Source organism: Anser cygnoides, chromosome 4 (assembly GCF_040182565.1).
Source record: "Anser cygnoides isolate HZ-2024a breed goose chromosome 4, Taihu_goose_T2T_genome, whole genome shotgun sequence".
Taxonomy (NCBI): domain Eukaryota; kingdom Metazoa; phylum Chordata; class Aves; order Anseriformes; family Anatidae; genus Anser; species Anser cygnoides.
Window position 1 is genome coordinate 31,406,668 of NC_089876.1, and position 26,812 is coordinate 31,433,479.

The window sequence follows — 26,812 nt, forward strand, 5'->3', positions numbered from 1 at the left end:
AATGTCTCAGGAGAAGGGCCTGGTTGGATATCGTTACAAGGTGTCAGCTCTTTTATGTCAGTTATTTCTCTCCCATTCTTCCAAGCCCTTGAAAAGAGCATAGATGTAATCTCCAAAAGTCTCTGACAAAGGAAGTTCAAGCAGTGCATATGGTAGGTTTCTAGGCTTTTTTTTTCCTTTTGGCTTTTGCTATCTCATACTTGTTACAGCACGTGTAACTACAGCACATGCTTTCCAAGAAAACTCAAATTGCGCTGAGAACTCAGTGCTTTGCAGAGCAGCTTCATCATATCTTGGGGCCAGTTCCCTCCACTATACATTTTGTTAGCCTTTTTTCACTCTGTTTAGCCAGTCTGTAAGTGTTAACACATTTAACTGTTTTCTCTTCTGTTTTCTCCATTCGTATACCTCATGAGGGAAGGAAAAAAAGAACAATAAAACCCACAAAAAAACACCTCTCCCCTTTTCCAAATAACCAACTTTTTTTGGTGCCTTGCTGTAAATTATATACCATTGTAATAATGCATTCTTTATCAAGAGGCTGGGTGAATAGTAGAGCTGCTGAGCCATCTTTTCCTCCTGTGGTGCTCTTCTGCTTTCATACTACAGTAAAATTATCTCTTACTAATTTAGCAGCATTAATCAAGTGCCTTTCATAGTGTTTGTGGGCTGAGAACATATGTACGGAGTAGTTACGCTAACACCATACTTCATGTACAGTCCTGTAACAATTTCTATTTCAGGCATAACTTAAGCTTTTTTCAAATAATTGACTGTTGTTTCATTATATGGGGAAACTCATTTTGCAGAATTGAAGGCTTAATTATCTGAATAAAGACAAAAAGGATTTATTTTGTGTCCTACATGTTTAAACTTCCAACAGCATGTGGCTGGTACTCAGTTTGTGCGCAGCCAAATGAAGCTGATGGTGAGTGTTGGGTTGATGACATCAGGAGAGAAGGCACTGAGCTCCAGCAGCTGACTCGCTGGTCTTGTAATGTTCTTGTAAAGCGTGCTTCCAGACTGCTGATCGGTATTAATCTTACAGAGATTGCATTGGCAGAGGGAAGAACTAAAACCAGAACTCTCAGATGCTCTGTTTGCAGTGGGCTTCCATAACTCCCATTTTACTTTAAGAGTTCCTCTCTCTGTCATTCGAAACACTTAGCGCAGGCTGCATTAGTTGGCAGACTTTTGCTGTCGTGCCTCCTGCTTCTGCAGCTGTATCACTAAACAATCATAAACTTATTTTTTGGAACTGGGGTTGCCTTAAACCAAGTTTAGTAACAGGGAAGCTCTAAATTGCAACAAATGAGCTCTAAGCCTAGTTCTTGTGGAATAACAACAACCTAGCAAGACAGAAATCAACAGATGATTTCGAATAGTAGCCAACTTAAGCATAAAGAAGGTTTTCATTCTTTGGGCGCTTCTATTTTTCTGTTTTTTTTTTTTTTTTTAATTTTCTTAAATGTAATGGTCACTGTTTGCTCAAGAGCTGCATTTTTGTGTCTTGACTAATTAACAGTAGAAAAAGCGGCTTTGGTGTAGCGACATGTTATTACCGTATTGCAAAGCTGTCCTGATCAGAAGGGCCAGTGTGTTCCTTCAAATGTGTTCACTGCTGATGCTGTTTTCTACTGAATCTTTACCTCAGCTTTCCAAAAGCCTCTTGCTTAGTTAAATAGCCTCATCAGCTAAGGCACGTGCTTGGTAGGGTTGGTAGGGCTTCTGTTACAAATGGTGAAAATAAGATGTGTACAAGTTGCAGAAAATGGATTTGGGTGGGCTGGTGGGGGGAGGTTGTCTGTAAAAGATCAGTTCCTTTAAAATCCTTTGCCCTTTTTCCAGTAAAAGTGGACATGGTCACAGTCTTAGTTTTGGGTGTGTTTTTGCTAAGAACAAAAGAACAGGATAATAAAAAGTGAACCACAGACTGTGAGACTCAGAAGCAGAAAATGCCTTCTGTTCTTAGCAACAAGGTTGTACATGTGTTCCTTTAGCATCTGAATTGAAGAGGGTTGAGCCCTAGGGTTTGCTTTTCTTTAACACCAGTAAACTGGAAACAAGAGTGGATTTTGTGATTTTTTTTTTCCTTTTCCTTTTTATTTTTATTTTTTATTAGACCATCACTAAATGCTTGTGAGGTTCTTGGTGGTTCTTTCTGTTGTCCTGACAGAAGTGAGATAATTTCATGTTCCTGAAAAGTTTCATGTAACTTCTGCGATATTGATGTTAGAGAGGAGCTGTGTTTCATCTGAAAAATCCTAAAATAAATAAAACTCTGACATCAGTGCATGTCTGTTTAAATGAAGAAAGGACAGAAAAGAACTGTTATTCCTCTCAACTGCACATACAGTTTTGCCTTCTGGTGCTTTAAGTCCCTATTCTGACTCAAGATACCGTTGCAGCAATAGGTTGTAACTGCTTTTGTGTTTTGAAGCCTGGATCCTGCTGCATGGACTTGATGACATCCGTAGCCAGATTTTAATGTGGCATTAATGCTTCTGCTTATAGGGGGGCTACTCTGCTTTCACATGTACGTGAAGTGACTTCGGAATTGCACCTGAGTCTTCACTACCTCCAGGATTTAATTTTAAACACCACAAATAAAACTGCAAATTGCTTCCATTTCAACTCCTGCTCTACCCATGTCCATATTGGACAGGTGTCTTTGACACTGCTCCTGGTCGTGGGGTGGATTCCATAGCTTTGAGTTGTCTCTGTTCCCTGTCTTAAATGCATGGAGCTACCGAAGCTGGCCGAGAAGCGGTGGCTGAAACTAGGAGGATATTTTGGACAGGAATCCTGCGTCTCTCTGCTGCAGGGTTTGAGTGCCTTACTTGATGCAGCCAGGAGGGGCCTCCCTCCACTTAAGATTCACAGCACTTGAGCTTCGGCTGACAGCTTAGTGGTATGAATGGACTCTGACAAGGAGGGGGCAGGAGGAACAAACAAGCAACTGGAACTATCCTTGTTAATTTTGTTCGTGGAAGGAAAGGCTGCTACTTCTGTTCAGAGTATCAGTGCTTAAAAACACAGGCAGGGCGTTAGAAGTGCCACATGGCTACCTCTGGGCAGGGATATTTACAGCCCTGACCAGAGAAATGCAAAAATAGTGTCTGGGTACAGGCTGCTCTGGAATGGATTGCTGTATCTCTGTCCTCTGAAATGGATCCTTTTCGTGTGTACCTCTTTTCTTTTTTTTTTTTTTTCTTCCCCTCTTGAGAAGAGCATGAGGGTGACTTAGTAGCCCCTCAGTCTAGATGCACACATGGGAAGGGGAGAGTGTCCTGGATAGCAGCACCTCTCCCAGGGCTGCTGTTCTGTGGTTTAAAACACAAGCACTGGCCTTTGGAGCAGGGAGGTGAACCCAGAAATGTTCCTTCTGTGCAAATAGCCTGCAGGGTAGCCTTGGAGCTCGGGGGCACAGCAGCAAATGACTGAGCTCGGCTATGCTCCTGGGTGGTAGAAAGCTTTAAGCTTCATCCTCCTGAGGAGGAAATGGAACCTTGCAGCCAGCTGTTCCCAGGGCGTGTGTTAGGCTACCGCGTGACAGATGTTACCTTCTCTTTTGTCTTGTGCCCTACCTGATTGAGGAGATACCTTAGCATTTATCATAGGAAGCAGGAAACGGAGCAGAAGGGGGAGCTCGTTTCACTTCTGCAGGCTCTCAGCCTGAGACAGTTGTAGATCAGTTTGCTTTCACATGTTCAGCAAGCGTCCTGCTGAGCACAGTTCATTTAACCTTTCTTTAGGTGTCTGATCCCTTTGTGCTACTCGTCTGTTCCTTCACCCAGGGGGTTTGGGCTCAGAAACACCTCTGTCCACAGAACACGTTTTTATGCATAGGGATCTTTCTCTTAAGAAAACAAACAGGTCCAATTAAAATCTGTTCCTATTACAAACAGGCTGGAAAACGAGTGTTTCTGTACATGGGTCAATAGTAGGTCTGCAGCCATTCTCTCTCTTTTTTTTTTTTTTAAAAGTGTTCCTCAGTGTTATGAAATTCAATGGAAATATGTAAACTTCAGGACTCTGTACTTAACGGTAACTTAATACTTCTAATGTATTTCAATGTATGGCGATGTGGGAAATGCCAAATCCCAAAACAATTAGATATGTATGATGTTAAGTGCAACATCTTCCTAACAAAATTGTTGGTTAGGGTCTTCCATGTGTGTGCCAGTGGTCTAACGGCTCTTCCTGCAAACAAAAAGGCAAAAGAGCAGTCTGTCAAAAGCAAGCCTTTGTTCAGTGCCCAGATTTCAAATCTGGAGTTTGACTCTTTCAAACCTTCTTCTCCTTCTTGTGCTAGAGTGACTCTGTGCAGTGCAAGCCTTGTGGAATCAGCTGTGGCTGCCAAGAAGAGACTGAAAAGCTAAATGACAACCTCTTTGTTGAAGTTCCTTCCAGAGCACTTCCCTTCTATGATTCAAGCTGTTGCCGAGTATCGCATAGATGCTCCTTCAGACAGAAAAAGCAGAAAGGGATGGATCTGTTGATTCATAGAGGAACACAGGAAGTGACCTCTGAATACACTTGGGGATTTTAGAGGAAAGCGGTGTGATTTGGGAAGGAGCGAATGCGGAAGGTCCCTGCCTTTCCCATTGTGGCTCATAAATTAATATAGGCTTGGACAGGGACAGCGCCTTCACTGAGGAGAGACAAAGGAGAAAGGTAGGGACTCTGCTAGCAAGTGCATCCAATTGCCTTAGTGGAAGGACACAGGGAATGTGTGATGCTCTTAGATTGCTGGGGTGGCTAGTGTCTCACAGCACAGGCTAGATTGAGGGACAACTGTTTTAAACACTTCTGGCTTTTTAGTTGGCATTAAAAATATGGAAGGAACCTACTCATTCCTAGGCCAAAATGGTGGAAGGCACCAAGGTGCCCCCCTTTGCCTTGAATCAACCACAAAAGTTCCACGGAGGCTTTGCAGAGCCTAGGCCCTGCAGATGCAGAGAGCTGCTTCTGCTTTTGTCCCCTGACAAATCTCCCCCAGAGCCATTACTAAGCTCTGATAAAATTTTTTTCCGTGATGTTATGGAAAAAGTATGGTTCATTATATTTCCTATCAACATGTCTCTGTGCTCCTAGCACTTGCTGGGACTAGAGGCCAGACGGCTTCAGTCACGTGGCTGACATTCTGCTTCTTGGCTCAACCAGAGTGAGTAAGAATTGGAGAACGTGCAAGAAAATCCATGGCAGGAGTATCTTAGACCTCTCCTGTTCTTCCTCCTTTTTATAAGCTCATAATGCGTAGATAACATTTAGATTGATATCAGTGTTGGAAGGCTTCTCGGAGTTGAATTTGTTTGAAGGTTGCACATGTCTCAGTAATTCAAGATCAGGTAAACAGAGCAATCTGGAACAGCCTTATGAATATTTCATGGTGGCCCTTCTGGCCCAGGGAAAATATCTTTTTTGGACATCTTTATGCTCTTTCCATGTTTCTTCTCCTTCTCCACCCGCTCCTTTAGAGATTGTTAAACTGGTACCTTAGTAGGAAGGGGAGGATGACCCATTCCTGACTCTAAACCTGATAGCAGGATGGAGACCACAGCTTTCTCTTTACGTTTTTATTGCTTGTTTTGCTGTTGTAACAGCAGCAGCATCCTGTTCTTAGCCATTCAGTACAAAGCAGCATGCTTTCTCAGACTAATGAAGGAAGGAGACAAGTGCAACTCCTACTCTTTTTTAGAAAACCGACTCTCTGATGTTTTTTTGTTGAGGATACAGATGTCTGGTAGCAATTTGTGCTTCTGTCACGATTTGAAATTTCTGAGTTCCAGCCATAGAAAGGAGTGGGCTTGAGAATTATTTCACCCTTGCTTCTTAAGCACAAAGTAGAATTAAATAGTGGGAGATGAGTTAGTTGGTTGTGTCTCAGAACTGTGCTAGTTGGTAGCATCAGTGCTAGGTGCTGATGGCTGTGGTCTCTATCCCTTATGAGGCTTAAAATTGTTCTGCATTTCCTGCTTTGTCTTGTCACCTACACCAGTCTCGTGTCTAGAGGTTTTCCACCCTCTTTAAAGCTCAATTTCTCTAGAAAAATAAAGCCTCTTTCACCTACGTTCAGTCTTCACTTTCAGGCAAATAACTATAAATCTGTAAATGATCATATACCTCTAATGCCTTTTTTTTCCATTTCCTGTATGTCCTGGTAAGGAAGGACATAAATATCATCACAATTTTTACCATATCTGGGGACCATTCATTTTGCAGCACGTGACAGCTGTCCCCCAATTGCTTGCACACCTGAGCAGTTTTTGATAATTCCAAGTGTTATGTCCTTAATGTCCTGAATACAATATCAAATGTTTTTTGAAGAGGTCCAGGTGTGTTTGGGTGGCTTTCTACTCTAGGCAGTGAGTTTGTTACAATAACAGAAATGTTTTTTCACCTGGAAGTGTGTCAGAGTAATCAACATTCTTTGCCTAAGAACAAATTGGTCCTTTTTTTTTTTTTTTCTTTATAAATTGTGGATAGTTTGGGGAAAATATTTGGAATAAATAAATGAAATGTGTTTAAGTAGGTGCTGGAAAAAGTTTCCTTTTCAGAGGGATGGTTTGTTATTTTGCAAGTAATCTTCAGGCAAAGGAAACCGAGTCCAGGAAATGGATTTGCCTGTGGATTTCTGCAGCTCATAATCTGCTGGTTCAGATTTCTTTTGGACAAGATAGATAGAAAAAAACAAACCCTAGTTAAGATGTGCTAAATATCTAGAAAAGATAAATAGTTGATGAAGAATTTGATACCTATTTCCTTTTGGCATAACTTTGCCTAAGGCAGGGATGCTGAAATGTCTGCATCTTCTTCCAGCTAACGTGCCATGTGAGCATGCATCTTCAAAGAGCTGAAATTCAGCCGCTCAGTATTAACTGAAAAACAAAGGAGCTTTCTTCCTCTGAAGTATATCAAGCATTTCAATCTTTTGCAAAACCATACTGTTGAGCTGAAATACTCCTCTGCAACAAAGTAAAAGGAGAACTGCAGGCCCACGCCAAGGACTAGACTGAATTTTCTTCCTGGCCACCTCCTATGTAGTGAATGGCGAGTTGTGAAAAAGGTACCGGCAGGAGCTCTGTTGTGGTAAGGAAGCAGCTTTCACAAATGTACATGTTTCACCTGTACAGAAACTAAAGGTCTGGCCAAAGCTACTTGCCTAAACATTTCCATATCTGGCTGTCTTGACTGCTCAAAGCCTGAATTCCTTTGGAGTGCAAACCTGCTTGAGGATCACAGGCAGCTCAGTGTTTCAAGTTAAGAGTTTTTGATGCGTAAAGCTTGTTGGTTTCTTTGCATCCTTCCTGTGGGGGAGCTGATGCACGGATAGGCACCAAGTGAGCAAAGTTGTAAAAGCCAGTCTCGCTTGGTTCTTACTGAGCAGTTGCAGCACCGAGGCTGGGCAGTGCTGCCTCAGCTGAGAATTCAGCCCCTTTCTTAGGGCCACCTACTGGAAGAGGAACTGTTGCATTTTCATGAGTCTTCCCGACAGAGCATCTTATAGTGTAACTCTGCGTGCTTTTGGAAACATGCAACATGTTTGTCTAGTTCATCTTCTAGGATCTGTTTCTGCTATGAGATGTTCTGCTGTTTTTCTTCACACTCCATGTGTGAGTGGCACAGGAACAAGGCCAACATCTTCTCTGGTGTATATCCCTGGAGAGGGCTGCAGAGTTGGTGGGGGCAGCGTCAGCTGTCAGCTTGGGCTGCCTCACAAGATACGTACGCTGAATTACAAACTAACATCAAAAAGGAGAGTTCTTTGCATGACTTTTCCTAGGAACTTGTGACATGTTGTGCCCCACCAAGGCAGCCTATTTTCAGATAATGTCACTTTTTGCACTCCAGCTGAGGTACTGAATCCTCACAGAATTCACTACATTAGTTTCTAAAAGGCAAATAGTAATAATGTCTCCATATCCGAGTTTTAGCTGTGTTTAAGCCCTTTTACAAGTAAGCATCAGGTTTGGCAGTAGCATGTGGATTCTTACGTTTAAACTTAGTAAAAGAACTAGGGTACTAGAACGAACTATTACAAACAAAACCCCAAACCCCCAAACTTGCTGTTAAAATTACTTGGAATAAAAACAAACAGGAAAAAAAGCAGCTGGAGTACGTGTGAAACCCTTTGACAGTAGTAGACAAGAGCTGGTAGTAGATGATATAGGAGGCCCTATATCTTCAGTTTTGTGTGGTTTTCCATGCAGAACCATGTGAGAGAAATTTTCTTCTACTGCTTTGGTGGCTAAATCTTGTCTTGCTTTTACAATTGTGGTGCTCAGAAATTCTCCATAATGCTCCTGCAGGGTGTTGGCTGCTGTTTGCATGCTGGCACACCTAGTGTCTCACTCAGAGTGCAGGTGGCAGCCATCAGTTTCCTCCCAAATCAAGGTAGAGATCTCAGCACCGGGGCATTCATTACAGCAGGAGTCTTCCTCCTCACACATTCTCATATTCGTGCTTCAGCTGAATCATGTCTGGTCATGTTTCTTTCAATTGTCTTGTCAATATTGTTTTTTTTGTTTTGTTTTTAAATCCAGGCAACAATTGTATATTAAAAGTAGTTTCTGTGTGGTGGTGTGTTAGCTTGGGATCTTCATGCATCTTTTTCAATGAATTCATGAGGTATTTGAGGGTGTTCAGTCTTGAGATAAATGAAATCTTTTATTTCCAAGCATGTTTTTTTTGAATTGCAGTAGAAAAGTGATGTCCCCTGTTAACTTTTTTCTAAATAAAGTTATGAAGCTGTCTGTAGCATTATTGCTATGCTTGTCTTCTAGCAAGACGTTAAACTCTATTTTGTAACTTAAATTGCAAAGGGTTTTTAGCCTGGTGTTTCTTCTGCATCTGTAATTTTTCTTTATGGCATTTGCATGTTGAGCTTGTATTTTTTTTATAAACTACAGTTCTGTTTGGTCACTGGGAAGCAGTGGGCCACAACGTTACATCAGGATAATACACTTGTAAATGGTTGACTTGCACATTCTTTAGATTAAGGATGTGGTACTGGTCCACAACAGCCAGCAAGTTCTTTGTTTTAGGCTGGCTTTGGAATAACAATCCAAAATTTGTATGAAAACAATGAAACAGGACTGACTTGGAGGTAGTTGCAACAGCCCAGAAGGTATATCATAACCCGGAAGTCTCACTGCTGAATGACAGTCGTCTGCTTGAAGCTTATTTCATCTGTATAGGTAGGCAGGATTTTTATTTTTTTTTCCCTATAGACATCTGTTTATATTTTTCTGTATTGGCTGTACTTTGTCCTTCAACTGCGTGCTCACAAAACCTCATGAAGTCATTGTATAGCTAGTTAGGGTGTTGATTCTCCCTTAGGCTGAATGATTTCATGTCATCATCAAGCTTTTTCTCCTAATTGCTCTTTCCATTTTCCCTGGGCTCAACAGCACACATCCAGCAAGCACTCCACTGATGTCCCTTGGTTTAAAAGATAGAAAATAAAGGATGGAAGTAAACAATCAATTTTTTGCAACATTACTTATCCTGGAAAGGGCCTTTTCTCTTATTCCACTGCTAGATTGTTTCCTTAGAAAGCCTTCAGTAGTCAGCTTTCAAACATCCAAGTAGATTGTGTCAACCAGATCATCTTTTTGCATGTCCACTGCTTCAGAGGACTCCAAGAGGTTTGTAAGGCAGGATTCCCCTCAAAGGAGTTATACTGGTTCTTCTCAAATATCTTCTCAAATAGATTGGAAATGAAAGGATTTGAGGGTAAGTGCACAAGAGTGTTCTAGTTCTTAGCCAGAGATCTTTGCCTGCTTTTTCTGTGTCTTGGCACTTGGCTGTAAGTGCTTCCCATCAGTCAACTTTATTGTTGTGTCCACTCAATGCTGGTTTTAAAACAATACAATTTTCTAAAAGCACTTAACCTTGTGTGCCTTTGTTTTGCTTGCATTGGTTTTCAAAGCCCAAGGAAGTACTTGTTAGACTGAAATTTCTAGCACTCCTTAGCCTGGAGGAAGCCTCTCTCTAAATTCAATTTTCAGCCTTTTATTCCCAGTGGTTTATTAATAGTAGCTTTTGATCACCAGTTATGGAGCAGGATACATCCATGTTCAGGCTTTTTGCCAAGTGTCTTACAAGAGGCAACCTTTCTGATGGCACTCGTGGGAATTGTCAGTTAAATAATCACCTAATGAGATGAAGGGAATTCTTAATACAAACAGTAAGTGTGTTTATTTTCACTTTTAGTTCATATGTCTCATTGCAGAGCGGCACGTGAGAGGCAAATGAACTTGATCACCTTTGTATAGTCCTGCCTCCACACCAGTCTGTAAGTTCCAGGCCCGGTGCTTTCTGTGTCTCCTTTGGTCACAACTCCAGTGACCAGTATCTGAGGACAGCTAAGGAACTGTCAGGATGCTATAAATTATGAGTACTTCCATGGGGAATATGTTGGATTTCAGGAAATGAGTTGAACAGCTTTTGGCTGCAGTTTAGATAATGATGCTCCCAGGTCTGGAATTCTCTGAACTGTCAAGAGCTTCTTAATGCCTAGCGTGCTCAGTGACAGGGTTGACAGTGCTTTGGGAACCCTGAACGAAGACAACTGTGGGTGATTTTAGTTACAGGTCAGTGCGAGAAGCATCCAACTGAGGCAGCAGAGATATATGGGAATTCAGATTTGAAAGGAAGCTGCTCTGTGTGAAGGGGCTGAGAGTCTACTTGGTGTGATTTGACAGGTGGCCTGACTTCACCCTTGTTACTGGATGCCTTTATGTGCAGTATCTTCCTGGCACATCCTGTGTTGTTCCTGCTTTCTCCACATGCAGATGTCTACAATCTCTTGTCGCACCACCCTGCCTTTCACAACACAGTTATCTGCCAGTCACATATGCATTTCAGTATGAGTTCCCTGGGTTATGGAACCAGGGATGAGAGCAAGAAGGTTTTTCTGTAGCTCAGTGTTTCCGTGACTGCAATTCTGTAGTGTGTAGGTATTGTCAAGAATGTTTCCTTTTCTCTCTCAGCTCTTCATGGTGTTTCTTTGCAGCTGGTAGATGATCTCACAAGCTATGCTTAATGGCAGGCAGTAGTCCCATCCAAAACTCTGAGAGAGTAAGGGGAGTCTTAGCATGGCTATCACAGGTGAAAGTTAGCCCACTCCTGGAACTTATCTTTAAGTCTTGGGGGGAAAGCTATCTGTTCTAATTGAGGATTGCTACTCATTGCTGAGGGATATCAGTCTGTGCATGTATTACTAGATGTTGCCTACTGGCCAAGAGAAGAGAATTTTTTACTGCTTGCAATCCTCTGACCTTGCTTCTGTTCTGTTGTGATTGAAACAACGCTGCTTGGTGTCCTGCATAGCTGTTGGAAGTGTTTGCCTGAGAGAACTAGTCAGCAACTAGCTAGCTGCAGTGGCTCCTTTGATATTTCTCGAAGACCTGCAATCTAGGTTGGAGTCCCAAAAACTACAATATGAACTTGCCCATGTGCAGTGCTGCCTGTCCTTCCCAGTGGTCTGGGAGCTAATAATTGACCCACTGGTGTTAATACAGAAATGTGTCCTTTAAAGCAGCAGGAGAATTGCTGTGGCAATGTTGGTTAATATAGATTATTCATTTATATTCACAATGCTGCTAGTTGCTATTTGGTCAGATATTTCAGGAATTTTCTTGGGTACATGCCTCTGTATTAAGTGACACAAGAAGGCTGTTGAGTGTATATGTAAGCATGGTTGATTGGTATGGTAACCTTGCACTGAGAAACCAGTGCTTAATAATTTACAGGTCTTTTTTCTGATCCATACTGAAGAGCAATCTGTTTTGCAGTTGGCCTTTTTGCTGAGGATAAATCTCCCACTCTAGTTACCTGCGACAACCTACCTTTGGGGTGTGCTTGAAAGTGAGGAAAAGCTAAAGAAGCCTGGGGAAGGTGTGGTAGTGCTCGGCTCTTTCTTTTGGGAATCCATCAGTACTTACCAGTAGCAGCTAGAGAAGACCCTGGACTTGCAATGCTCTGGCTTGAAGTAGCTGCAAAGCCAGTTTTTGTTATCTGATGGCTTGTTCAGTGTAGGGGGAGTCCTTTGAAGAGCTGAAGCTTCAGTTACCAGCATTATGTCAGAGGAAGGCTGGTAGGGCTTAAAAAGAGAATAGCCAAAGGCAAATGTACTTTATTGGTGTATGGAAAAAATTAGCCTAAAGAAGAATGAGTACACCTCGAAGATCTAGGTAAAAGCATTATTTTTCAGGCACCAAATGATGCTTTCTCATTGATGTTTCACTACAGAATGCAGTAGGATATTTGGGTTCTTTTTCTGACAGTTAAAATGGGCAGTGGTATTGAAAAATGTGCTGGAAACAAGTGATACAAGTTACCAAACAGTATCATCAAGTCCAGTCCCCGGGCTCCCCAGGGTCTAAGAGCAGTCAGTAATGAGGTGATGGAGCTTATGGCATCCATCATTAAAAGCTGCTTCTGTCCTGCCTCCATGGGGAATAGTAAATACTGTGTTTTTTAGAAATGCTTGAAGAGAGAGAATTGCAGATTAGTGTTTACATTGCAATGTATTTAATTGGTCACAAAATAAATACCACCTGGAGAATCATGATAAGGTGGTTTTGGCAAAGGAAAAGTTGTGTTTCCTTAATCTCTTGCCACTCTTCAAACACATTGCTAAGAGGGAAAGATGACAAACAGTCTGACACAATGTGCTTAAACCTTCCAAATGTCTTTGACAGTAATTGTCCCCTGGGATAGAGAAGTAAGTGACTGTCCTGGTGTGCATCAAACCAGCTTAAAAACCCCAAGGTGTAAGAGTCTTTCATCTCAGCAGAGGACTAACAGCATGGTGGTTCAGTCCTTCGTCCTCATATCCACATTATTTATATCTGTTAATTCCTGAGAAGGTTAAAATACTTCTGAGGAATTTAACTAAACTGTATGGATTAGTACCATGGTGACTAGTGAAATTCAGTGTGGAAAAATGCAAACTTGCTGACAGCAGCAGGAATAGTTCTGAAGTCCTGAAAGAAGAAGAGAAAAGGAAGTAGTAAAGAATTTTCATTGCCATATGTATTGATGAGCCTTGGTCTAAGGAGCGAGTTGTCTGTAGATCCATGAGATTGTGTAATTAACTGTATTGTGACTAAAATCCATTCATTACATGACATTGCTGCACAGATGATGTGAGTAAAAAGGCATTACTTGGGATATTGTTAGTACTTCAGGGTAATGATTTCCCATATTGTGGAGTAACTTTAAGTGCCCTTAAAAGGAGGGAGTTCTAGCTGGTTGCTAAAAAGAAGAAAAAGAAGTTAAAACCTTTGTTGGTAAAATGAGTTCATTTTACTACTTTGTGCCTCACTGAGCTCTGAAGAACAGCACTGTCTTTTGTATAAAGGAAAATAACTGTCTGTATGACCTAACTTGAGAGCTGCTGTGGCAGATGTATATTAAAAGATTGGATCAACTTAGGAAGTAATTCAACGTGAGTCGTGTGCACGCTGGCCCAGAAAATAAGACGACAAACCCAGTAACCATAAGGGCAAGAGTGAGCGAGAATGAAGAACTGGGTTGGACCTACTTGGTATTGTATTTAGTGATCCTTCCTAGCCTGTTGGGCTGATGGTTCATTGGTGTTTCTGATGGTTTCCTCTCTGCTGTGTGACCTTGCCTTCCATCCAGGGGGACCAGGGGCAAATAGGCCTGCCTTGGGTTGTGATCGAGTGCTGTACATGATGCGTATCTAGTAGAAACTTAAAACTTTCAAAATTTCCCAGTTTCTGGTGAATGTAAGGTTATGATTTATTATTAGCAGCTATTTCTACAACACTGTTAGAGTTGTAGCTCAAATTCCACCCAACTCACCGTTAATCAAGCAGGCTGCTAGTTTGCAAGTGCTTTCTTTCCTCCAAGTTGTCATTGCACTGCAGACATAGTCAGGAAATTTCATTATGAGAAGTGTGTCCTTGAGGGTCTTCAGTCATTATTGCCTGATTAACCATGTTTGGAGTGTGTGCATTTTTCTGACCTGACACCTGGTTTCTGGGTTTTTTCTCTCTGCTGGTTTGCTGTTGTAATCTCTTCTTATTTCTTTTGCCGTTTTCTGAAGTCTTTGCTTTTATTGCTGCCAGTATTTGCTGTCCTTTTCCACTTGCAGGTTTATTTTTAACGTGTTTTCGTAGTTGTTAAGTTTGGTTTTGCATCTTCAGGAGCCCCCAGAAGAGGAAATCAAGTGCACTTTAAATGTATGTCACCTTTCTCTTAGCTTTACTTGTTTATTTTTCCCCATTTAGCATATTTTGGCAACAGTGTAAAGGAGTGAATGGCTATAGCTTGTTTTCACATCTGTCTGTGCACAGGGATAGAAGCACACACCTGTGAACGTTCCCCCTTGTTATCATGCTTTGTAGTAAGCACCTTCTGTAGCTCAAGAATTACTGTCCAGGTGGATTGTTCTGATTGAATATCTTCTATTTTTGTGTTTACGACCTAAATTATCAAAGGGAAAAACCCTTTTAAGGGTATTTACCTGATGTAGGTTTAGAAATAAGGCTGCATTTATCAATTATCCTGTAATGGAGTAAGATGCGAGGCATGGGGACCTTTCTGGAATCATGTTCCATTTGGCACTCCAGTAGTTCAAGATGACACCCTGTCTCATGCATTTGGCTGCTGTTAATTAAATTCTAGTCTTGCAAGCAGGAGAATCTCTTTCGTTTGGATTATTCAGACTTGATTTTACTTCAGTGCATCTGCCAAGTGTTGTGTGGATCCATTTGGGGATTGCAGCCTGTACCTGCTTGCCACGTGAGTGCAGAAAAGCAAGAGAGGCACTATGTTTCTTTTTACAGTCTGATTTGCAGGTTGACCAAACAGAAGGACTGGTAAGTAATGATCCTCCTTTTGTGGCAGTGAAAGAGTAAAATGGGATGCTGGGAGTTTGCTCTTGAGTATATTCCTGCACAGGCTGCTGGCAATAGCAATTCCTTCTGCCGTTGGGGAGCTAGTGCTAAATCTCTTATCCCAACCTCCTATCCCAGTATGCAAAGTTGCCAGAGCATGACAAAATCAGCTGTACCATTCCTCAGGGGTGCACTGCGGTTTCATAAGTAAACCAAGAAACTGACAGGATGTGTGGAGCTTGGGATCTCTGTTATATATGGCCAGATGCTAAAGAATGTTCTTTTCTTGTCCTGCACATCATTTTCAGCAAAGGCCTTTAGCGCACACTCAAATTGCACTAAAATTGTTTGGTGGTGTTGTTGTGGATGTGAAAAAAATTTTCTCAGGAATGGGGTGGTATTTCAGAGGCTGTGCTTTTAAAGCCAGTGTGCGGTTTTGTCTTTTACATGTTCTTACAAGTTATGTGTACGGTGGCACAGGCTGTCTCCCTGAGTATACAGAGAAGCATGACTGAAATTAAGTGTTTTTCTGGGAACATTTTGCCACTCATGTGCCTCTTAATTTTGTTTTTTATTCCGCCATACTGATTGTTTTCATTTTAGCTTATGTATTGAACTATGAATCATTTTGGGCTACACAGTAATATCACATTATAGTGTGGCAAGAGTCTTTAAACTACTCCAGCTCCCTTCCTCTCGCAAAGATGGGTGAATAAATGTCCTATTATTATGTTATCCATATAAGAAAAATACCAGCTGCTATCAAGCTGCTTTTCTCCACTTAGTCACTGTAACCAAATTGTCTGAACTCTAATATCACTCCCCAGGCTATTCGTGCTTAATTGGTAACACCCTTTTACAAACAGCTCAGGAATAAAGGAAATGTTTTTAAACAGTGTAATATGTAATGCAGCAACATGTGATTAAAATTCAGTACATTATCTCTCTTGGTATTTTATTGCTGCAGGTGCACAGCAGCCACTGATCAGAGACATGCTGTGGGCAACACTGCAATTAATTGAAGCTATTCTACTTATACACCTGCACTCACAAAAGGTTCTGAGTGTCAGTAGAGGATGCCAGATAGAATCAAGGGAAGGGCTCTGTGCTGACATAGATGTAAATAGATTGCTTTCTGAGGGAAAAGGGCACAAACAATTCTTAAAACAACTTGCCTGTTACCCCAAAGCTGCAGGTGTTGGAGATATTTAAAGGGTGTTTACAGATAGCCTTCCACAGCAGCAGAGGCTGACTCAGCTATCACTAAGCTCAAGGGGCTGTTTTCATTTTACTGATCAGTCAGGTCTCTCTAATGAGAGAGAGCAGAAAGGCTGTGTGTGGCATTACTGTTGATTATTTTGCTGACTGGCATGTGGAAGTTTGTTAGCTCTGTTGCAGAGCTGCATTGGAGCTACGGCAGCACCCTGCATACAGATAGGACCAGTCCTCTTTCTGCCTGGTGCTGCTGGAAGTCATGTCACTGCTGGGACGCTCATGCTGCTGAAGGCAGCTCTCCTGGCCAGACTTTGCTGGGGTGTGTTAGAGGGAAACACGTGGTGAGTCACTCTGCTGTTTGTCAGGAGCAAGCAGTGCTAGCGCTCTGCTACGTGCAGTTGTTCGCGGAGCTGGTGTTGGCTGTGTTCACCTGGCTTGAATACTGTCGTCTTTTTAGGGCCATGATGTGTGGGTTTGGGCAGGAGCTGCTTTGTGCCCTCAGTGCTCACCCTCGTGTGTTCTGAGGGAAGGGTGTTTTAATGTACTTCCAAGAATGACTCCAACAGCTGTAGAGAGAGATTGTTTTTTTTCTGGAAAGGTTAAGGATGTGGTGAGAGAAAATGGATAATTAATGGGAATTGAGGTAACTTGCTGCATTTTTGTCAGATGTGTAACTAATGTCATGGGTGGGTTTTCTAGAAGAACACATTCCATAGCGGCATAATGGTTTGTGTAGACACAAAGTGAGATACTCAGTGTGCGTGCCATTTTACAACATTAGACTTCAGGCCCAGCGAGCCCTCCCACAGAGTTAATTAAGTGCTTCAGAGTTAATTGCTTAAATTAAGCATGTGCATGAGAACTAGTGGTACTGAATGCTGAGTCACTGGTGTTGGAGAGAAGAGTCTTAGGTTAGTGAACAGGACAGATGAGTCTTTAGCTGCCATGTTTTGCATTGATAGCTGACATCCATGGTTCTTGCAACAGTGTTAACTCATGTCGAGGGCTTAAATGCACTTCTTGGAGAGCCGTGGTGCTGTGATGTGTCCATGGCTGGGCAAACACGTGGAAGGTTTGGGAAGGGGCACGGGTGATACGAGCATCTCTGTTGAAGGGGCTGCCTGCAGGAACCACCACAAGGTGATACTGGCTTACTTGCCAAGGGAGAAGTGTGACTAACCATGTGGAAGCTTGGCACCTACTTCAGACCTCAAACATTAGATACGTTTCTGTATATCATTTTGATTTCTTTTTGTAACTTTTTACCAGTGTGTGTTTTTTTCTCTAGTTAAAAGAAAAACACGGTGGGTATACTACATGAAAGGTCGAACAGATTTTAACAAAAGTTGGAGAGTTGCCTAATTCTGTAATCAGTGCACCAAAGTGTTATGTTGTCAGTGTAGAAGAATGAAGGTGAGGTACAGGATTGGTATTTGTAAATGGATTAAAGGAGGTTTGTTTTTGACTGCATCATATATCATTCTTTAAAAATTAAATAATTGAGAAAGAAAAGTAGATCTTATAAGAAATTTATTTTTACAAACATGCTATCTGGATGTAATTCAAACATCTGGAATTTAAAACCCACTTTTTAATTGCTCTACAAGAAGCACAGCATTAAGAGTGCTGAACAGGTCCTAGGATGGCAGCAGGACTTGGTATTGGCCTGAGCTTAGATACATGCTTTGTGCTGCAGCATCAAGTATGTTACTGCTTGGAGAGCAAGACGGAAGTGGATCGATATGTGGAAGAGTTAACCTAGCTAAGTTATTGGTTACTGTGCTAGGACTAACTGTGAACATGCTTACAGGATGTAGTCAACTATTATTTTTAAGCAACATTTGGAATAATTTCATAGTTTAGTTTTAAGGTTTTGCTGTTCTTCTGTCTGAAACATGTCCTGAGAACAATACTTTCTTGCCTCTCTACTGTACTGCTTGTCACACCATAGAACATCGACTTTGCTTGATTCATTTTCCAAAGCAGCTGGCAGGTTCAACCCACATGAATTGCAGAAACATATTTCAGATAGTTGTTGTTTTTCTTTAAACACAGGAAACAAAAAAGACTTTTTATCTATGGATTTTATCGTTTTTACTTTTTATTTGAACTGCACCGTTAAGTAATGATCTAAAGACTTTCAGAAACAGCATTAAATAGATTTTGCACTGTTTTAATGAGATCTTCAGACCAGACTTTTTTTTATTGCTGTGTTTATATTGTGCCAGAGATTGAGTTAATTGCAAGTATGAGCTGACAGCAGTCCATGCATCTGTTTGATTCCTGGGCACAACCTTGCTCTTCTTGGACCTAAAACCAGAAGGCTGATTTGAAGCTGCACTTTATTTGATAAATATACTGGGTGATAAAAAGCTTTGTCTAGTTAATTACATTACAGAAAGAAGTCAAGAAGGTTAATAGTTCATTTGCATTGAAGTTGGAATGGTTAAGGATATTGGTATGCCAGTTCTCATGGATGAATCCTGACGGGCCTGTATGTCGGTAGTCCTATAAAGAAGGACATACTATGGCAGTACCTGAGGAACAGAGCTTGATTTCATTGGCACGCCTGACTTGGGTTAGAGAGCTGTATAACCAGATTACCTGTGCTGCTCAGGGCTGTTGCCTACTTCCAGTGAGGCACAAGGATTTTGTACCAGATCTTGCATGTTGGTTCAGAGTGGCTGCAGGAGCATCATTTCTGTGGGCATTCTTGTTTTTGGAGTGTTGCACCAGGGGAAGAATTTAAGTTCCTCTGGAATCTGAATTGAGACCACAGACTAAAATTTTCTTCGTGTGGTGTGGGAGCCTGAAGATATAAAAGCTGGTGACCTGTGATAGTACTGTGTGAGCCAGCTGTCTGAAGTAGGGGTGTTTGTGCACTGGCAGGACGTGCTGCACCTTGCCTGCGTAGGTGTAATGCTACACTGCTGAAAGGACCTCGCTTTCTGGTTCCCAGGGCCATACAAACAACGAGGTTGTTTCATACTGGCAGCGTGGTTTCTATGTTGCTGAGTTCAGAGCCAAAACAGACAGGTTGAATTTGCAGGTTTATAGCTGTGATTCCCTCTGATAAAGACAGGGTTGTCAGAGGGATAAAGCATTTTCATTTGCACAGCCCCAAAACATTTTTGATGCACTAGATTATGACCTAAAACTTAAAAAATTTACATTTGTCCTCAGTTTGAAAAAGATTCCTGTGCTGTACTTGACTTTTTCTCTTGCACCTGCATTTCACTATGGAAAATATTTATTTTACAGAGAAAATGTTGTCATGGCTAATGCACTGAAAAGCAGAACAGTTTCTTACAAAGTCTGCCTTGAGACCACGAGTTCAAGCCAAAATCTCGATGTGTTATGATACGATAGCACTGCACTAAGAAAAGAGCGTTAGGTGCAAAGTCCCCAAAAAAGATTTGAAAAATGAGAGGTAAGAGATGAATAGAAATAAGGATACTGTTTTAGACTGTGCTGGGTGTCAATACAGGAAGAAATAGTTTTTATTAGAAGTTCCAAATCCAAGCCTTCTTAAATCTTAGCTCTGTCTTCAGTGGATTCCATTCTGTTGGCCTTTGTTTTTCTATGATTATATAAACTTTATTTTAAAATAAAGCAGTATGTGACACTGTCTCCCTGTTTTGTAGTGTGATAGATTTTCTAATGCTTATGTATTTGCGTTATCCTACTTTTCCACTGTGAGCTTTCTTTTTTATCTTTTTCAATTGACTTCTGCTTTTTGTGTCACTGAAAGGATCCGATTCTTCACAACGGATCTTCTTGGAGGGTTGTAAAAGCTGGGCCGTTTCTGAAAACATATCAAGCTGAGCCATTGAAACTGCTATTTTCTCCCCTAAAAAGCTTTCCCCAGAGGATTGTCAGTACATTTATTTATTTTAACCATGTTGCCAGATGTACTAAGTATCTTATTTTAAAAGAAAACACTTGTAGTAAAGTTCTGCCAAGTACGTTACACATCTCTTCCAGTGTGGTAGCTCTGGTCCTTATGTGAGCTGGGGGCTTCAGACAAAGTTTATAGACTTGACTATTTCATTGTACTGCAGATGATTTGCTCTCAGATAAATCTGTAAAGGTGTGGGTGACTAGAAAAGCCTGGGGTGGTACCGGTAAATGCTAATCTTTCTTAAAACCTTTTTTTTTTTTTTTTATCCAAAAAGGGCTATGCATCAATTTCTAAGAACATAAGGTTAGTGAGGACAAATTTTATCATCTATTCTTAGAAATATATTTTTCTAAAGCACAGATTTTGAACTTAACTTTGTGTCATAACAAGTTATTAACAGATTTATTGTTTTGAATTACTTTTCTGGGTATGCCTTGCTACTGTTTTCTGTTGTTTTCCTAGTTTCAGGAAGATAGTTCCTTCTGTTTGATAGAAAGAAAGTATCCCTCTCATAACTTAAAGATTCTGATTTAAGAAAGGACATGAAGAGTTCTAATGTTAAAAATAGGGCTGTAAAGAGCTAGTAGATATTATCTTGAAATAATTTTCTTTGAATTTTAATACTGAAAATACCACTTGGATGCTTGGTTGGACAGATATTTGGTTGAAGGTTGAACAGGGAGAGAAGCGTCAAACTTACACACTCTCTCCCCCCGCCCTCTCCCCCCACTTACTGAGCAGGGAGAAGAAAATAAATAGATTTTTATTTTCCTAATGGAAACAAAGTGTTGCATCTGAACTGAGAAGCAAAACCTTTTGTTCATAAGGGATGTTTGTAGACTGAAATGTAGGAAGAGCATAGTCTCACTGAGGGTATCTCACTTGTGTTCTGGGATTGGGATTTGCATTGGCAACTTCGTCATTTCCAGGTAGTTATTAAAATCTATTGTGGTGCTCTTCTCTAAGAAATGCCAGGGAACACCACACAGCAGTACCATGTATGTTGAGTAAGAAAGAAGTGGTCAATGAAGAAAGTGAAGAAACTACAAAATCATGCTGGGGACACTGGATTTAATAGTAGTCCAAGTCCCAACGTGAGGAAAGATCATTGGTAGATAATTTTTTAACAACAACTAAAGAAGGGAAAAACAGAGAGAACTAGCCAAGCCGTAGGTTAAATTGAAATAGATCACAAATGCTGGATGAGAAACAAGCCAATACTGTAGTCAATTTGGCTAGCAATCTGCAGGACCACAGGAACTAGTCATCTTTTTCCTTTTGCGGCATGTATGATGTATAACCAAGTACACATTTTGACAAGTGTGTTGCAAGTGTCCTTTCCAGAGCTGAACTGAAAAACAAAACAAGAAAAAACAACAGTAAAATACGCTATTCCTGTAGCTTGTGAAGCAAGTGGTCTGTAACTTTATCCACAAAGATTCCCAGGAACTGGAATATGCAGAAAGTGACTTACATCTGATTTATGTTGGGCCTGAAAGAACACAGGCATCACAGGTAAGTAATGCAAGGCTGTGGAACTTGACAAGTTGGAGGTTGTCAGGCAGTTACAGAAACTTTAGATCATGGTTCAAAGTTGGCACAGCTCTATTCCAGATAGGTTGGAAATCTGTGCTTTGTGGTTTGGGTGGCTGTGTCTTCTGCCCAGAAACGAAGTCATTAAAGAATACAACTGTGGAAAAAAATACTCTTACATGTGAAATTGGTATTGCCAGTAATGGCACATTAAGCTTTGGTTAAAAAAGAGTTTGCAGTAGTATGGGAATTTGTTTTATTTTTGTTTTAATTGAGGACAATGTATTGTGTATGTAGTATCTGCAGTCCTGTGCTGTTTCGGAAGATGATCTCAGAAATCACTGATTATACACTTAAACATTCCAGAGGCCCCTAAATGACAGGCCAGTACACCTAAAAGTGCCTGAGTTGTTCAATAGCAAGCTTCAGTGCAGTTGTGTGCCAAATAGGTCTTGGTTATTGTTGCAACTAACATGAAAACAATCAAAATTACAGGGTCTGGACAGTTAAAGTTTTTTGTAATGGGAAGGCATTTCACATGTCCAATAGCAAAAGAAGAGAACTGGAGGCAGTTTTCCTTTATGAAGTTGGTTCTTGCTCACTGGAGGCCATCAGCGAAGATGCAAGAAGACTGGGGACTCCTTCCACAACCGTCTAGCCCAACTGCCTGACCTCTTCGAGGTGAGCAAGAAGATGAAGCTTATTACTGAGGGCATCGTCCCAGTGTCTCCCACAGTGAACAAGTGGCAGGCAGAAGTTGGCACGGGAAGGGAAGGCATGTCCTGAAGAGGATGGTGATGAGTGGCATGACAGGCAGGCATGACTGCCACTTTTTAAGAGTGCCTAAGGAGCAAAAAACTTGTCCACTAAGCATTAGCCTAAAGTTGGCAAGAAGTTGTTGCTGTCGAGTGAGAAAAGCCATTGTGGCTGCAAAGCCTGGATGCAACGACTAACATGCAGAATTCCTCTGTCCACTGATAGAAATTCTGCTCTGACTGGTGCTGCTTTCCCAGCTGAAATGAGAAATCACATTGAGGCAAGATGACAGCTGCTAAGAAAAGTGAAGTCATTATTTCGCTGCTTGTGGTGGTGAGCTACGGGAAGCAATTAACCTGACATTTTGGCCAGGTTGCTTCAGGGTTTGTCATAGCTCTGTTCTGAGGATTTCACTGAACTTGAAAGAAAAATAGCCCTGGCTTCTAGTGAGTGAGCATAGTGTAGGCAGTTGTTGGGCAACGCTTCCACACCATACACTGTAAATGCTAATTTTGCTGATACTGAAATGAAGTTCTGATAGCACTTCCAGGGATCTTATATTTAAGACTAATAAAATCTTTTTTCCTGGGACAAGGTCTGTCTTCTGTGTGCTATAAACCTAACAGAAGCCTCTGCCACTCTTCATTGCTTCTTGTAGCTTTAAACATCGATAATATTGCATCTGTGTGATAGGAGTATATTAAATTTATCGTTGAATAAAGTTGGCATGATGACTGGGAGAGAAATCACTATGACGATTCATTTTGCATTTAAAATAAAATTAAAGCGGTCTTATTAGTGGGTGAAGGAAGATAGAGCTCTTCCCATAACAGGTCCTTCTGAGCTTCTGTGGTCCCATTCCTGCCCTCCTTCCTATAAGAAGCTGTGTCGTCTGTGTTTGATGTTTGTAGTCTCTTAATTTTAGAATGAAATACTGGCCCATGACCACGATTGGCAGGTGACAGCGTGACTTCCCAAGAGTGACTTAGAGAGCTTCGTCTCTAGAAATGTCAGAAGAGCTTTTCACTTTGAGTAATTCTGTTACAGTGAATGAAATACTTTGTGTTACACCAGAGCTGAACCTGGTAGCAACACAGTCTTTTCCGCTGCAGAGCAGGACTTGCTGCAAAAGATTCTGTAGTTGCCACAGTAAGTTCATTTGTTACCATGTATTAAAAGAAAATTGCTTACCTCTGAAATAACATTGTTTTCTTTAAACAATTGCCTGATTCATCACATTATGCTAACCTTAAGGGGAAAAAAGCCATGAGGATTTCTGAAATGATGCAGGATGGACCTTCTAGTTCTTACATAGATGCTCTAGTTATCACAACATTTGTAGGCATGTCCACAAGGCAGATGGAACATTCTTCTCTCCTTTAACCTTTCTCTCTGTCTTGAGCTTACACAAAAGAGAAACAGGCATTTTCGGGTGAACTGCATTTTCAAGTCCAGGATCTAGCTTTCCATAGCATGAAATTCTGCAGGTCATGGTCTTCTTAACAGTCGTGCTTTGAGATGCAAGCAAATGTCTTTCTCTTCTTCCAGTGATGGAATAATAATAATAATAATAAAAATAACAACAAATCCAAGCATTTTGTTGAAGAAAATATATGGAAAACCTCTAGAGAGTTAAACTGGCTGTTAGTCTTTGTCTGATATACATTGCGATACTGAAGCTAGGTCCAGCTTTTCCCTCTTCTTAGTGTTATTCATTCTGATGTTAATAACTATCCCCCATTTTAATCACTCCTAGATAAAATAATTAATGAATTAGAGGAAATATTCACCCACACATCTGAAGTATAGCTTTACATGAATGCTATCTCTGAGATGCATCTCATAAGGCCAACAAGTGACAGCAGGAATGGAGTAAAGATAGTGTTGGTGCCATCTTGTACATGGGCTTTTCTGGGGACTTAGAAGTTAGCCATTAAATTTGCTCTAAAGTCTAACCAGGTTTCAATTATCATGCACATACTCTTATATAGTAGAATCATATCAAAATCAATTTGCTTGTTACATGAAGCCAGCCAAAACCAACAGTCATCTGGCTGTAACTGGGTCCTTCTTGTTGTGTGTGCTATTCTAATTTCAGAATAGTTTTGTTCTTAAAAATGATTTTTTGTAGGTCAATTGTGTGTAATAAAGCCTAGACTTCCTTAGATATTTTTATTTACTCACGGAATAAGGCTTAAATGTTTGTAACCTAATGGAAGGTTTGCTTAATTATTAAAGCAACTGGAATAGTCTAGTGCTCGTAACTCTGAATGCAAAGGGATAAATAAAGTAACTGCTCTAAGTGCAGAAGTGCTAGTAGACCACCTTTTTTTTCCTTCTCTACTTCTCTATGCAGTTTCCTTTTACTGAAATTGATTCTGAAAGATGTCAGTGAAATGTAGGTTGTTCGGTGGGTCAGGGTTTCATCTGAATCCGGGCAGACTTCCATCATGGGAAAGTGGGCGGCTCAAGGCTAATACTTGGGTGGAAATAAAACCCCCAAACCAGAAGCTTTCTCAGTTCTTACTTTTGGTCTTTGCATCACATAGCTTTTTTGTTTGTTTGTTTGTTTGTTTTCCCCTTTTTTTAAATGTGCAGCCTGCCTTTTAAAGCACATAGGGATGCCAGCTTTTGCCTATGTAGCTTTGTCATCCAATAAAAAGAAGCAGGGACTGGCCGTAGCTTTCAGCTGCTGCCCATTTCAGCTGTGTTTACTTAATGAGCAGTACTATATCTGCCTAAGGTCTGATCCTTATCTGTGGAGATGAAAGAATTACATCACTCCTTCTGCTGTCCAGGGAAGCAGGCTTATTGCTCTGAGAGCCTGTTCCTCATCACGGCTTGCAAATCGTGGCAAGAGCTGCTGATGGAGCCTGTGCTTGCCTTATGGGGAAAGGCGCAGAGTCAGCAGGCCATCATCATCCCCAGACTTCTGTCCAATGACATCAATTTATTCCTGCTGAAGGTCTGGAGTGCTTTGGAGTGCAAACCATAAACCACAGTCCATGTGCATGTGTTAATAAAGATGGCAGTTGCTCATTTGTGGTGCTTTGATTGAGTCAGGTGTGTAGAATCTGTTCCACAGGTTCTTGCAGGTTACATGTGTAAGGTCTGTATGCATGTACAGACCACTTTTCCAAGTTTTATGTTTCCTAAGGTATAGGAAAGTTGGTTGCTAGACAGTAAGTAGGCACAGGTACTAGTTTCTCTTCCCAGAGGAAATAAGCCCATATTAAATTCCAAGGAGTAGCTGTATGAAAGTCAGTCTGTGGCAGAGAAGCCTTGAACTTCATTGCCCTTTCCCTGTCTATGTCTCATACCTCCTTCTTATTTGTACTCATGAGCACCCAAAATGTGAGAGGCAGAATGTGAACAAAGGGTTACTTAAGTCAAAGGTCATTAAATGATTTTTGTTGAACATTTGCAGAAACATGAACTCTTCCCAATGTTTTCCCTTATGGCCCTGGTCTCCCTCCCTCAGCTGAATGTAAAAAGCACAGTGATAGTCTGAAGTCAGGTGCGCTAAGTCCTGTGACACCTGTGTTTTCCTGGCACCCTTGGCAGAGCCTGGCCCCACAGCCACCCTTCACACCCAGTTTTTGGTTTGACTTCAGCTGTGGTGAGAAATACTCTGCCTGTGTTTTTGCTAGCAAACACAGTTAAACCCTAGTGATTTAGGAGTTTTCATTCTGGAAGGTAATATAAATTAACTTGCTGAACGCTCACATGAGAAACGTGATATAACTGTCTCTTGAAATCATGACCTGGAATGAATTATTTTTTATGAGTAGTCTTAAACATTTTTAATTCTGTTGTACAACCTTTGTGTTGTTTTTTTTTTTTTTCTTCCAGCATTTGTCAGGTTGATGTAGAGAGAAAGGTAAAATTTAGAAGCTCTTATAAATAGGCAGTAAAAGAAATACTGGTGGGTTGAGTCTTCTTCCTTATCAGCTGAAAAAAGAGAAAAAGAAAAGGTTCATGAAACAGTAGAGTCCAGCAGAACAGCTGCCCTGAACTGCCACTCCCCTTGCTTTTGTGTGTTGGGAGATAGAGTGGCTTTGCAGCTGGAGGATGGGCTGGGGCTTTCAGAGGTGGTGGACTTTGGGGCTCTGTCTGAAGGGGAATTGCCTTTCCTGTTTGTGGCCTTGCTCTGGAGAATGCAGGTGCTCGTGGCTTTGGCTGTTAGGCTGCTGTCCTCCTCACTCCTCCAGCATGGGTGAGGCACAGCTGCCTCACTGAGTGAGGACATGAAAGAGGAAAACGCCACTCAGTAAAACAATAAGTGGTGGCTGTCTCTGTCCTCTTCCTCCATAGTCAACATTTTCAGTCTACCACTTGACCTGTTTCAGGGTCTTTTTCCTATTGGATTTCAGGCTCTTTAGACAGGACAGCTGTGTTTGTCTTCATGACTTGGCTGTCTGGCTCTGAGGGTTTCACGTTGTGTTCTTGCATTTGTGTTGCTGCCACAGTGAGCTTGACAGATAAGACAAAACAAATTGTTTTGATATGAGCTGCATAGCTTTTTCCTTTT

At 41.2% G+C, this 26,812-nt stretch overlaps 1 protein-coding gene across 2 annotated transcripts in view; it reads left to right on the plus strand.

Annotated features, from left to right (window-relative positions):
- The window catches only part of CFAP299 (cilia and flagella associated protein 299), a 213,428-nt gene that overhangs the window by 3,357 nt on the left and 183,259 nt on the right, over positions 1-26,812 (plus strand). The gene's annotated exons all lie outside the window — the stretch shown is intronic.